At 40.8% G+C, this 14,596-nt stretch overlaps 1 pseudogene; it reads right to left on the bottom strand.

The window, feature by feature from the left end:
- Positions 1-4,825: 4,825 nt before the first annotated feature.
- LOC147488148 (small nucleolar RNA R71) lies at positions 4,826-4,919 on the bottom strand (annotated as a pseudogene).
- Positions 4,920-14,596: the final 9,677 nt, after the last annotated feature.

Here is a 14,596-nt window from a genome sequence, read left to right as displayed (position 1 = left end):
GTATTGGTGTCTCAAATATATGGTTTCCTTTTTGCCCTCTTCAATTGAGCTCAGAGGAGATACACAGTATTTGTTGGATTGTGGAACCATAGAGCGAAGCTCCGGTGTCTCACCAGCAAGCTTGGACGATGTCGAAGCGTCGATGTTACGAAGCCTCTACGACCTGCCGAGGTCATTTGAGAATGATGCTCTTGGAAATAGCTTGAACGACATGTGGGCATCGTATGGGAAGAGAGCCAAACGACTTGGCGAAGTCGTTTGGGAAAAGCATTGAGCGGTCTACGTGCACCGTTTGGAAGTAATGTTGCTGGTTTTTCTATGTACACCTATATAAAGGAAATAGATTAGGGTTTTGAGACAACTTTGAGAGATTTATTTCTTGGGTATTGTGGGAGCTCTATTGAGCTAGGGTTTGAGTGAGGCCTCTTGTTCTTGATTCTTTATATCTCTTGTAAACTCTCCAATCTTTGCTATAAAGGAAACTCGGCTCTTGTGTGGATGTAGGTAACATTTACTGAATCACCTTAAATCTTTGTGTCTCTTTGCATTATTTATTTCCATATTTATTGTTTGCTATGATTGTGATGATAAATTAGTGGCTTTGCATGTTGAGTTTGTTGTGATAACTACCAAAGTCTTGGGTGGGTCATTTCTTTGGTATGAGCTCTAAGTTGAAATCATTTGGGATAGAAAGTAACTAGATTGAGGTGTGACTTTCTAGTGAAATCTCCCAATAAGTGGTATCAGAGCCACGGTTTGAATCATTGGAACAAGGTGTGTGAAGAAAGACTCCACCTTTAACAGAGAGGCTAGGTGTTTGAAGAAATTCCTCTGAGAAGTTTTCCACCGTTGTTTTGGTTCAGTGGAAGTCATGATGACCGACAAAGAAAGTTACAAGATAGAGAAGTTTGATGAAACAAACTTCGGCTATTGGAAGATGCAAATTGAGGACGTACTCTATCAAAAGGATTTGATGGAAACTTTGATAAGTGAGAAGCCCGATGAGATTCCGCAAGGCATATGGGATTTGCAAGATAGAAAGGCATTGGCCACAATCCGATTGACTCTCTCAAAGTCGGTGGCCTTCAATATTAAAATCGAGAAGACGACGAAGTCTCTCATGGAGGCACTTACTACGATGTATGAACAACCCTCGGCCGTGAACAAAGTCTATTTGATCACCAAACTATTTAGTATAAGAATGTCGGAGGGGCCTTCCTTCAAGGATCACCTAAATGAATTCAACCAAACTAAGGACCAATTGGAGTTGGTTGAGATTACATTTAGTGATGAGGTGCTAGCTTTGGCGATACTTGGACAATTGCCTCCAAGTTGGAAGGCGACTATGGCGACTATTAGTGGCTCTGCGGGAATGACCAAGTTGAAGTTTGAGCAAGTTGTTAGTATGGTACTAATTGAGGAAATCCGGAGATAGGATTGTCCTTCATCTTCGTGGTCAACTTCAGGGTCAGTATTGAGCACTGAAAGTAGGGGAAGAAATTCAAACAGGAGTCGTAGTAAGAAAAAGTGGAGGGGGAGATCGAAATCTCAAGCCCCTCGATTGCAAAGCGTTGAACATAATCCTCGAGACATAAGTGAAGTTGTATGTTACAATTGTGGTAAGCATGACCACTATAGTAACAATTGCCTGGCACCAAGAAACAACAATAACATTAATAAGAACAAGAAAAAGAATCAAGAGCTAATGTTATTGAGATGGTAGATGATACTTTGATATGTTCGATGGAGCACAAGAAAGAGTCTTGGGTACTTGATTCTAGTGCATCTTTCCATGCTACCTCACATCAAGAGTTCCTTGAGACCTACACTGAAAGTGACCTTGGAACGATCTTTCTCGGTGATGACCAACCTTGTGACATTGTCAGCAAGGGTGACGTGCATGTCAAGATGAATGGCTAGTCATGGTTATTGAGGGACGTCAGACATGTTCCGGATTTGAGGAAGAATTTGATTTCTGTGGGGCAATTGGCAAGTGAAGGATTTGTTACAGTCTTCACCGGTGATACTTGGAAGGTCTCGAAGGGTTCAATAGTTGTTGCAAATGGTAAGAAAGATGGTACTCTCCACATGACTGCACAAGGTTGTGAGTCGATTGCCGTGGCAAATGGCAAAGATGATCTGAATGTTTGGCACCGCAGACGGTCACTGATAAGATCCCAAAACTGTAGTTTTAACCCTGTAACAGTCATACTTTTAGACCAATTATGTGAGTAATAATTAAGAGTTAACACCGACATTCGTGTTTTATGCATTTCGGGCTTCAAAGTCCATTATGTGCGAAATGTGCCACTTTTAGCGAGACAAAGGAGAAAAGGTCGGTTACTAAGGAGTTCCGTGATTAAAGGCCAAGATTCAAGAAGACAAAGCCTTTCTAAAGCCCGGTCAAAAGTGAAAAAGTCGACGACGCGGCGTAAAACAAAGACACAAAGTCGTAGAACTTCCTCAAGGCCGTATCTTTGGACTCAGACCTCGGAACCTTATGTCAAAACGACCGACTCGGAAAGAGCTTTCCAATGGTCTAAGCCTTGATCCAATCAGAGGAGCATAAGTGGACGAAAAGTCTATTGAAGCCAACTGCAGCTGAAGAGGCCTTTTTGGACTGAAAGAATTGGGTTTTGGGCTTGATTCTCTGGGCCCAAAACATAGATCCAAGCCCATGCACGATTTTTGGATCTGAACATATAAAACCAAAGCTTAGCTCTTTGTTAATGGTAGCTAGTTAGACCTAAAACAATAGATAATTCTAGATCTAGTTTTCATTAATTAAATTAAGTTTAGTTTTAATTCAATTCTTGTGTTATATTAAACTCTTAGAATCATTGTTCTTAATTAGTTTGATAAATAAAATAGCTAGTTTGTCAATTTCGATTCTTGTCATTTACAATTGTTTAGATCTAAATTCCCTTATTACATAGATAGCTAGACCTAGATTAGTTAGATTATTAATTTAGTATTTGAATCATTGTTTTATTATTCATAAGATTAATAAAATAGTGTTCTCCATAATCTAGTTTCATTTCCATTGATTGTTTAGTTTCAATTCGTAGATTCAATTATTTGTCAGTATTAGTTTAATTCAATTATTGCATGAGTAGTTTTGAATTGAGTTTAAACAAGTAAAGTTCAAATCTTTATATCATGTCTTGTTTGAATTCCATTGGGAATGATAGCGTGATGATTCTCGGCTAAACCTCCATTTGAGGGGGTTGAGAAGCCTTGATGAAAACTTGATCCCTATTATCGTAGAGTCGTCGTAATTTTCTTTCCACTCTAGAAATGATTAGTTCACCATGAGAATGGGTGTAATCGTTCACATGCTAGTTATGAATTGGTAGAAATGCCATGTGTAATTAGGGATTAGGAGTAACCGTTTGATTGTTCTCGCAGCAGTTCATCCGGATTCTGACGATTAATTCGTTAGTAGGTTTAAGTTGAGTTAAGGTGGAATCAATCTCCCTCAACTCCTTATCATAGAATCGATGTAGCATTCCCATAGTTGTTCTAATAGTCGACTAGTTGCATCTTGTGGGTAGTTGCATTGTAGTCTAGTTGCCATTTAAATAAAATCTCTCATTAGACTTAGAGTAGAGTAATTAGACTAGAAAACACAGCATGCGGAAGGACTAGGAGTGGAACGAATCATCTACTCCACTATATCTCATAGGATTGAGAGTAGAAATCTTTGATAAAAATTAGGCACGTAAACTATCGTTTAGTTTTACTTACGTTTAGAGTTTCATCGCTTTATTCATTAGTAAAACTTTTCTTTTTACGTTTATCAAATGGCGTCGCTGCCATCTTAGTTTCACTTTCGCATTGTTTTCATAGTATAACTCCTTTTCTTAAAGTCCCATTTCACCCACCCACCCTTGTTCGATTCTAACTGTGGTTGCCTTTTTCAGCATTAAACTTCCTCGAAAAAAAAAAAAAAAATGGAGTGCGACTCGCCTTCTCAAAAGGAGCTAGCGCTCAAAGTTATTGGAAGTCGAAGCGCCGACCGACCAAGCCGAGCTTTCCAAACACTTGTAACTTGAACTCCACAATCGAAGCCGAGACCCGCCACCGAAATGAATTTTGCCGGATTTCCACAAGTTTGATTCGAACTTCGATTTTTCAAGTTTTTCAGTGTTCTAACTTGTTATATACACCGAACAACACGCCAGAAACAAGACGCTATTCATAAGCGAAGCAAGGATGCAATCAGGTATTCCTTTCTTCCACACCTCGCATCTCCTCGTTAGAGGTTTATACTAGTATATCGTAATTGTTTGGAGTGTTGATGTGTTTAGCTAAGTTTGGTCTTAGCCTTGTATGAGATTAAGGTCTGGTCGAACAAAAACACCAAACGTAATTACACAACAACGTCAACAAACAATTCTATCTAGTATACCACCCACTACACCTATAGCTACTATTTCACACACACCACCTGATATAATGCTTGAAGAAGGAGAGACTCCTCTCTCTGACTTCTACAAAGCCTTGGAGCGATAGCCCCAAATCTTGCATCGTTCTAGCGGACCGGTGGGGATTTCCGAATCCCCCCAAATATTTTTAATTTGTTACCCGTTTTTCATGGTTTATCAGCACATGCGTAGGATTGAACAAGTCATAACAACATTCCACCATCCTACGGTTGGTGTGGAACAAATTAAACTGAGGGTATTCCCTTTCACCTTAGCCGATAAAGGCGTCTTGGTTAACCTTCCAAACCCTAATTCTCAGGGACTCGTGGGCTAAACTTGTTCACCGTTTATGGAACATTTTACCAACCCCAAAAGAGGATTTGATGAGATGCTTTCCAAGATTCATTTCTTTTGACAAAATCCTCATGAATCATTTTCAGAGGCTTGGAATCGTTTCACCGATCTCCTTATAGAGTGTCCACATCATAACTTAGCGAAAGACACATTAGTTCGTGCTTTTTCAAAGGACTTCTACACCACCATAAAGAAGTCCTTGACATAATGAATGTGGGTAGTTTCTTAAGTAAAGGAGCCTCGGAGGCTTATAAATTTTTAGAGGATCAAACTAAGCGAAATAACAACTGGGGGTAGTGACGATATCCACCGCTCCACTAGTTCTTCTAATACAGTTAAGGGCGCCGGTATGTTTGAAATTAAACACGATCCCGAGCTTAAAACTCTAATCGAATCACTCACTAAAAAGGTAGAGGCCATTTCTGTTCAACAAAAGCCTATCCCCGTCATGAATGTAAATTCAAATCCATGTAGTTTCTGTTGGAGCCCTGAGCATCCCGGCTTCCACTGTCCTATAGCCTATGAACAGGCTTGTTCCATTAATAGTGAACCTAACGCCCCTTGGAGACAAAATCCCAACTTCGGTTGGAGAAATAGCCAACACGTCACACCTCCAGGGTACAATAATCAATATGTTAGGCCAACGCACAATTTTATCCAAGCTCCACCACGACAAGGACAGGGTCAGGGTAATTTTAATAATTACAACAACCAAGTGCAACCTCGACAAGGTCAAGTACAAGGTCAAGGTAGTTATAATAATTATAATGCTAATAGAGGTATCGTCCCAGAAATAATAACTATCAAAATCCGCCCATAAATAATTCCGCGCTGAGATAGTTCCAAATACACACCACCCGTGACTACTACACCCACACAACCGGATCGTCTTGACACCTTCATACAAGTGAGCCAAAAACTTTTCCAAACCATGGCTCAATCTAACCAACAGCTTCTACAATCCGTTAATAATTTAAGCCAACAGTTGGCCCAAGATAAAGCCCAACCCAAAGGTGTGTTTCCAGGTCAAGCAATCCCTAATCCTAAAATAACAAACACAGCCTTTGAAGTAACCAATAATACTAGTAATGAATATGCAAATGTAGGTGAGCTAAATGCCATCACCACTCTCCGTTTTGGCAGAGTGGTTGATAACAAAGTAACTATGCCTATAGTTACCCCACCAGTAGCCCCTACACCTATTATTTTACTAGATTCCGAAATAGAAACTGAAGAGCCTACCACTGTAGAGGTACCAGTTACAACACAACCTAAGAAACAGAAAGCCAAGGTTAAACATCCAGGTGATACAATTGCTAAATATAGAGAGAAACCACCGTTTCCACAAAAATTAGCCATGTTAACTAGGGATACAAATTATGAGGAGATTAGGGACGTTTCCAAGAATCTAACAATAAACCTTCCCTTCCTAGAAGCTATTAAAAAGCTACCACACTATGCTAAGTTTCTTAAGGAGTTGTGTACTACTAGGTGTAAGACCAACATACCAAAAGACGCCTTTTTAACAGAACAATTCCCAACTCTATCTCAACATAATGGAATTGTTAAGTACAAGGACCCCCGGTCGCCCCAATCGCATAAATGCACCTTAGGAGATTCCTATACGACAACCGCTATTAGACACTCGGGGCTAGTGTTAACTTACTCCCATTTTATTTGTATAGACAAATAGGTCTAGACGAGATGCAACCCACTAAAATGACGCTTGCAATTAGTCGATCGGGTCTATTAAGTATCCTAAGGGTGTGGTCGAAAATGTGTTGGTAAAAGTTCGGGATTTCTACTATCCGGCTGATTTTGTCATCCTCGATCTGAGAAATTCGCTAACGACTCTGTCCGATCATCTTAGGGCGCCCTTTCCTGGCGCAACCCCAATGCGCTCATTAATTGCGCGATGGTTCAATGTCCATGTCTTTTGGCCATCTTGTTTTGAAGTAAATGTTTTAAAATAAAGACACATTTACCCGATTCGCCTATGGATGGAGAGGTTAGCATGATCGAGAGCTTCGCCGAGATTATTTCAACAACACGTTCCACGATAATCATATGCCCAAATTTCTTTCCTTTGGAAGTTCAGACTCCAACATTTTCATCCCTACACTAGTCGATACACATATTATGGATGAGGACGAGATAGATGACTTTCTCAAAGATATAGTGGACTACCTTAGTAATGTGGATATGACCAATCTAGATGAGGAATTTCAAGGAGTTTCTTAGAGCGGTGATGATTCACCCTATCAAGAACTACTTTGCACAACATCCACCTCGACTCCCCTCCTTCCACCCTTTCAAAGGAATCTCGAGTTTGCACTCGATCCTTTTGTTTCTCCTGTGCTTCATAATTTTTTAAATCCACCTAGTAAAAAAATACTTCAAAAAGACAAACCATTTGACACCTTCATTTTCAGAATTGAGACAGTCCCTACCTACACTATGAATGAGTTTTGTGCTAAACCCACATCCTCATTTTTTCCATGCTTTCCTTCTACAACTTATCCATATCCACCATATTCTCCACAACCATTCACTTTTCCACACTTATTCACTAGGACACCCTCTCGTTCAAAAATGAAAAAGAAGGTGCATGCCTGGTTACGTTATAGGGTTATCCGACTTCGCTTTCATTTCACTAGGTTACGTCATAGGAAATCTTGGTGCTTGATTGTGTTTGGATATGTTTTCTGTGATATTTATTTATGGAATGATCCACAACTATTTCGGTTGTTGATATATGATAAACTGCATGTTCATACATATGTTTAGATAAAGTCTCGAGTATCTGACTATAAATGACTCAATTTTTTGTGTTTGGTGCATTCCTTTCATTTCCAGATATTGGTGAGTGCACCATTAAGGTAACCGGGCCCTCCCTATGGAGTGTGTGGCTGTAAGTACCGGATCCTAAGTCCACGTTTAACATAATTCATGTTTTCCACTCTTGCATGTTTTCTCGGATTTTTGAGTCATGTTTCTCTATGGGGTGAATTATGTCTTTCTTGCTTATTGTTTTTCCTTATAAAAGTATATATATATATATATATATTATATATATATATATATATAAATATATATATATATAAAGAATAAACATAGTAATTTAAAAGACCGAATCGACTTTAAAAGACCCACTTAAAAAACAAATTTTCTAAACTTTGTTGTAAAAAATTTGTTTGGGGGTGGGGTGGTCGTGTTTCCGTCATAGAATGTTTTATGTCCCATTAGAGTTGTTTAGGCCGTTTAATTGTAATTCGATTCGGGTTGACATATTCTATGAATTTATAGTTCATTCGTTCGCATAACGTATGTCATGCACGCACTTCGAGGCATTTTCCATTATCTTATATGTCATCCATGGTCGGAATAGAGTGTTTTATGGATCATTGGATTGGAAATTCTCTCCTGATCATTTCCATATCTCATTCGCAAAAATCGGACCGGTAACGAAGTGGCAATTTTAGTTTGAAGTTGCGCGAAAAATCGAAAAATTTGAAAATTTCGAATTGGGCTTGGGCCCAACCCACAAGACCAGCAGCGACCGCGCGCCCTACCCTTTGCCTTTGCACCAACAGTCGCGTTCTTCACTTCCAAACCGCCATTAACGACCACCAAAGCTTCAAAACCTAAAAAAAAAACAAAATAATAATTAAAAAGAAACATAAACTAACCCATGCCAACCATCAAAAATCCACTTCAAATCTTCTCTAAAACCAAACCACCACCAAATCCACCAACTTACATCACCAAAAACCACTGAAAATTACAAAAATTCAAGCTGTCGCGCCACCACCACTGTTTGTTTCATTTGGTTGACTTAAATTCCAACCCCACATCCCATTTAAACCCCCACTACATTCCTAACACTCCAATGGCTCAACAACGTCGAATTTTGCCGGAGCAAGCATTTACTGGCGACCACTTCACGCCATTTTACGGTGATGAAATGATTAGTAGAGACTGGAATAACTTGTGGTACTCGACCGAAGCCTTTTACCACGAAGACTTAGTCCAACGGTTTTACAATACGAGGGAGTTGGAGGGGAGTAGAATTTTTGTTATGGTGGCGAAGAGGAGGAAGGAAATAACTGCTAGGTTGTTGGCTGAGATTCTAGGCATTCCGCCTAGAATCCATCTGGATGCCACATTACAGGAGTCCCAATATAATAGGGTAGAGCCGTTGATGAACGTGGCGATTCGAAGGGAACTACAATCCGAAGCTTTCGCATTGTGTTCGCCAGGCATCCCTCGAGAACCCAACCAAATTTGCGGCTTCGGATGGATTGGTCGGACGCCCTAGGAAAGGAGAAGGTCAGCGACATCGGACCGAATCTGCCTCCACATTTTATGGATACTCCGGGAGCGTATAAGTGACGAGTTCAGATCTTGGAGTTTATGCTTAACATGATTAGGGGAGTAGGGAAGTCTATTGCACCTCTCCCCGTGTTTGATAACCAAGATCATCTTTGAAGTTGAGAGAAGCTCCGCCTCGATAAGATTTACCTCACCCTGCACCGAAATCCTCGTATCTATAAGGATTGTGTCCAACGAGTTTGGAGGTTGCCTGAGGATAGGGAAGAGGATGAGGAGGATGGTGGAAATGAGAATGCCTCGGAGGATGAGGAGGACTTGACTTGTTTTGATGCTGATGCCTTGGAGAGGTGTTGGTCAGATGCAGAACACATGGCCGTAATTCATCGTGGCATGCGTTCACTCAACACTATCTGCGAAGACCTCCGGACTCGACATGCTACTATCCATCATAACTTTGAGATCTGATCCCAGCGGGAGGATGAGCGGTGGGAACAGATGAGGACTGAGCTAGAAGCTCAGCGCCAGTTCCGGGCCGACATGCTTGCATGATTCCCACCTCACGGGGATTCTCCTTCTGAGGACACACCATCGAGGCACGAGCGTCGTCGCCGAAAGACAAATGGTGCTTTGGCCATCGGAGCTCGGGAGCCATCTCCTGAGCGTGTGCCCTCCCCTACCAGTACCGAAGTGGTTAGGGATAGTATAGTTTGATGTTTTTTATTTGTAGTTTTTTTATTGTTAGTTATTTTAATGTAAGGTTTAATTCCGTAATTTGGATTTTGTAGTAAAAGGGCATTTAATGCCAATTTTAATATAATGTCGTTATTTTTATTGTGCGTGGTTGTTTAATATTGATCCCACCTTCCCAAATTGTTTGGGGGTGGTGTTATCTATTCCAGCATGATTTTTATATGATTCTCTCCAAAGGGCTTAAGCAGAAAAAAATCAGTGCGCACTCCAAATATAGGAAACTGGACATATCACATCTATGCTTTGCCGATGATGTCCTAATATTCTGCAAAGGTAATAAGGAATCTATGCAGGCTATAAAAGACATTTTGCAGGACTTCTCTCAGGCTATAGGGCTTTAGTTTAGCAATGAAAAGACTACTCTCCTAACGGGTAGCATGTCAGAAGAAGAAGGACGAGAATTAGTGGCAGTTATGGATATTTCTCTTGAAGCCCCCACTGTTACTTATCTAGGGCTGCCTCTTACGGCCACTAGACTGGGTATAAGAGAATGTTTGCCTCTTATTGAAAAGATCACGGAGCGTATCTCAAATTGGAAGAATAAGGACCTAAACAGAGCTGGAAGAGTACAATTGGTGAAGTCGGTCCTAGCATCGTTCCAAACCTATTGGGCGAAGACATTTGTGTTGCCAAGAACAGTGATTGATAAAGTGGGGAAGCTGTGTAATAGATTCATATGGGCAGGGCCAAATATGGAGAGCAAAATGCATCATGCTAGCCATGCTACGCTTTCCATTTGACAAGGATCGTGGAGGGGCTTGGTCTTGTGGATCCAAAAGTTTGGAATCAAGTCTGCGTCTTGGGTTTGGTGGTTAAACTTGCGCAGAAATCAGATTGTTTGTGGGTTAGATGGGCATGGCAAGCAACACATAAAGCACAAAGCGGTTTTGGACGATGAAGGTGCCGAGGGATTGCTCCCGGGTGTGGAGAGGGATTTTGAAACATCGAAAATCGCATGGAAGTTTATCAAACATTGTATAGCAAATGGCAATGGTACTAGTTTCTGGCATGATCCATGGTGCTCGGGGCCTCTATACCTGAATAACCAAGCTAGAAGCTTGTTAGGCAACATCGTCCCAGAGGATGCGAAGGTTTCTACAGTTTTAAGAGAGGGAGATGGTCTAGTCAGATCGTTGATATGCCTGGGAGGGTGAGGTAAAGGAGTGGATTAAACCGAGATAAACTCCTACATCGATGAGGATCAGGTGACATGGACCCCAAGCAGTACAGGAAATTTCTCTACATCCTCATCCTACTCTGTACTGAAAAAAGTGAGAAGTAAGGTAAAATGGTTTAAGATTGTGTGGGGGAAATATTCAGTACCGAAGCACTCCTTTTACCACTTAGTAGTCTGTTTTCGGTTCTCTCCCAACTCAGAATAAGTTGATGGCCAAGAGGGTGATAAGCCTTGATCAAAGTCTTTGCTTGTGTGGGTGTCACGAAGAAAGTTCAAAGACACCTCTTCTTTGATTGTCCGTTCTCGAAGGCTGGTCTAGCAGAATTTCAAGATAGCCATGGGATCGCCAGATGGTGCGAGCATCGCATATTGAATGGTATTACTTGATGAGGCTTTTGCAGAGCAAATACCTTAGCTTCGAGTGATAAGAGCCTTTACTGTCGGGCGATCCAAACCATTTAGAATGAATGGCCGGAGGTCAAGAAAAAGACAGATTTCGGTCACCGATGTTGTGAGCCGAAAGTCTTGAGCAAAGATGAAGATCTATATGGGTAAAACACCGGAGCGGTAAAAGAGGAGAAGGCTGCAAAAGTCTTTGCTAGCTTAAACCGGGAATAGGAGTTACTCTAAAGCAAAGAGATGAGGTATGGGTAAAATGGAGTAAACCACCTGATGGGTTAGTAGTGCTGAATTCAGATGGATCGGTACAAAAGGAAAGGGCCAGCTATGGTGGAGCGGTAAGGGATTGGAATGGAGATGCTCTAATGGCGTATAATGGCAGCTCAACGAGAATGTCAGTTTTGTACCAAGAGTTATTGGGAGTTCAGAAAGGGCTAGAAGGTGCGGCACATATAAGGATTAGCAGAATTCAAGTGCAATCGGATTCTCTAAGAGCAATGCGGATTTTGGCGAAGGAGGAAGAGGTACCATGGCACTGCCGAAACATAGCTGCTCATATACAAGTTGAGATTTTGAAGTTCGAGATGGTCACTTTTAAGCATGTTTTTCGCGAGGGTAACCGAGTCGCAGATTATCTATCTAAGCTAAGTAGGAACTTTTGTAATGAGTGTGTGTACTTTATACCACCGCTGGATCTCAAACTTAATGATTTGATCTTGGCGGATAAGGTAGGGAAAATGTATCTGCGAGTTTCATAGTCCCATATATAAAGATTGGGGAGTCCAAAAAAAAAAAGTTATTTCAAAAAAAAAAAAAAAAAACTAGATCTAATAGATTGAAATAACAAAAATCAAAATGACAAGAATAATAACTATTTTATTTATCTAATGAATGATATTCAATGATTCAAGAAATTAATCTAAAACAAGAAATGAATATCTAAAACTAAGTTCTAAAACTCATTAATGGAGGCTAACTAATCTAATTCTAATCTAGGTCTAACTATCTACCATTAACAAAGAGTGAAGCTTTGGTTTTTATACATTCAGATCCAAAAATCGTGCATGGGCTTGGAGCCATGTTTTGGGCCAGAGAATCAGGCCCAAAACCCAATTCTTTCAGTCCAAAAAGGCCTCTTCAGCTGTAGTTGTCTTCAACAGACTTTTCGTCCACTTTTGTTCCTCTGATTGGGTCAAGGCTTAGACCATTGGAAAGCTCTTTCCGAGCCGGTCGTTTTGACATAAGGTAGGCCCCATTCCGAGGTCTGAGTCCAAAGATACGGTCTTCAGAAGTTCTGCTGACTTTGTGTGTTGTTTCGCCCGTGTTGACTTTGACTTTTCAGCTTTGACCGAGCTTTAGAAAGGCTTTGTCTTCTTGAATCTTGGTCTTTAATCACGGAACGACTTAGTAACCGACCTTTGCTCCTTTATCTCGCTAAAGTGGCACATTTCTGCACATAATGGACTTTGAAGCTGAAATGCATAAAACACGTGTCGGTGTTAACTCTTAATTATTACTCACATAATTGGTCTAAAAGTATGACTGTTACAGGGTTAAAACTACAGTTTTGGGCTCTTATCACCCTCCCCCATAATACTCATGGAAATATGTATAATGATAAAGGTATGCATTATCGGTCATATATGCCCATGTGTGAAACGAGGATCGTATTGGTAATCCACGAAACTAAAAGCGACCACATTTTTATTGAATTTATGTGTCGTGTCATCGACTATGACGGAGAATTCTTGTTCTCCATCCTGATTACAATCGAATTTAACGTGGTCGTAGAAATAAGCAGTAAGCTGTGGTGAATATGAATCGTCATCACTTACCAGTAGATGACGCCATCCTAACTGCAGGATCCTGTGTCGGAACCAATGTCCATAGGTCTCGGTTCCCAACATGTTTTTGAAAGACTGTTCAGGTATGACAATAGGAGATGTCATCTCAACGACTCTTTGAACAGTTCCAAAAATCCTGGAATGGCCCTCAGAAAATTGGATTTTCCGTGTTTACAGATGGCAGGGCGCGGGTGCGCTCGCTTTGGGCGCGGTCGCACTCGTGGGTTTTTGGAATTACAGTGTTTGGGCGGGAGTCGCGCTCAAGGAGGGCACGGGTTGCGCTCTGAGTAAACTTGCTGAAAGTGTATGGTATGCTAGTGCGCTCTAACGAAGCGCCTTGGCCGTAAGGCCTCGAGTCTTAAAAAGAAGTTTAGAGGAAAAAGAAGGAAAAGCTTGGAGTGAAAGGTGCGGGATGATGGTGGGGTGTAGTGTGGTTTGTTAGTGTAGAATGAAGGGAGTTTAAATGGGTTTTGAGCTTCCAAAACGAATCGGCAAGTTCCCAAATTGTTTTAAGGCAATTTCCGGAAATAGAAAAATTCCAAACCCGAAAACGGAAACAAACCATCTTCTTGATTTTCTAAAAATCCTAGTATCTTTCATACTGGATTTAGAATAGTAACTTCTAAACTTTCATAGATTTCATGCTACCACCACACAAATCATAGATATGCCGATATCGGCCAAATTCTCAACCTTTCCTCCAAGACAACTTTACAGCAGATGATCATATAACGAAGTATGCTCGATATAAATATTACCACCCCCAAACAAGTCGGGAAGGTGGGATTAATGATAAAAAACAAGCAGAACTCAAAAATAACCAATTATATTAAAACTAAAATTTAAAACCAAACAACATAAAACAAACACCTTAATATTTAAATTTAACAACTGAATTAAAATCCAACTAATAAAACGAAATCATGAAATAACAGCGAACACAAACTGATGGTGAACACCTAGTTATGTGATGAAGATGGACCCTGAGATGGAGAATGGCTTGAACCATATGTCCTTCGGCGACGACGCTCATGCCTTTCAGACTCAGCTAAAACAGAATCCTCCACGGGTGGCATGCGTCGTAGCATCTCTATTCGGAACAAGCGCTGTGCTTCCATCTCAGTCCTGAGTATTGCATACTGGGCTTGGTGATGCTGGTGGATAGTCTCCAAGTTAGACAAGCTATCGTCCTGACCCCTTTTGAGCATTTCAAGTCTCGTCTGAAGGTTCGTTTGCTTATTTCGAACTACAATCTGTCTATCTCGGATATTTTCACAAATACCATAAACACAACGCAAGGCAGTTTGCAACAC

The sequence above is a fragment of the Coptis chinensis genome, chromosome 7 (assembly GCF_015680905.1).
Source record: "Coptis chinensis isolate HL-2020 chromosome 7, ASM1568090v1, whole genome shotgun sequence".
Lineage (NCBI taxonomy): Eukaryota > Viridiplantae > Streptophyta > Magnoliopsida > Ranunculales > Ranunculaceae > Coptis > Coptis chinensis.
The sequence above is the reverse complement of the archived record's forward strand: the minus strand, read 5'-3'. Positions and strand labels throughout refer to the sequence as shown.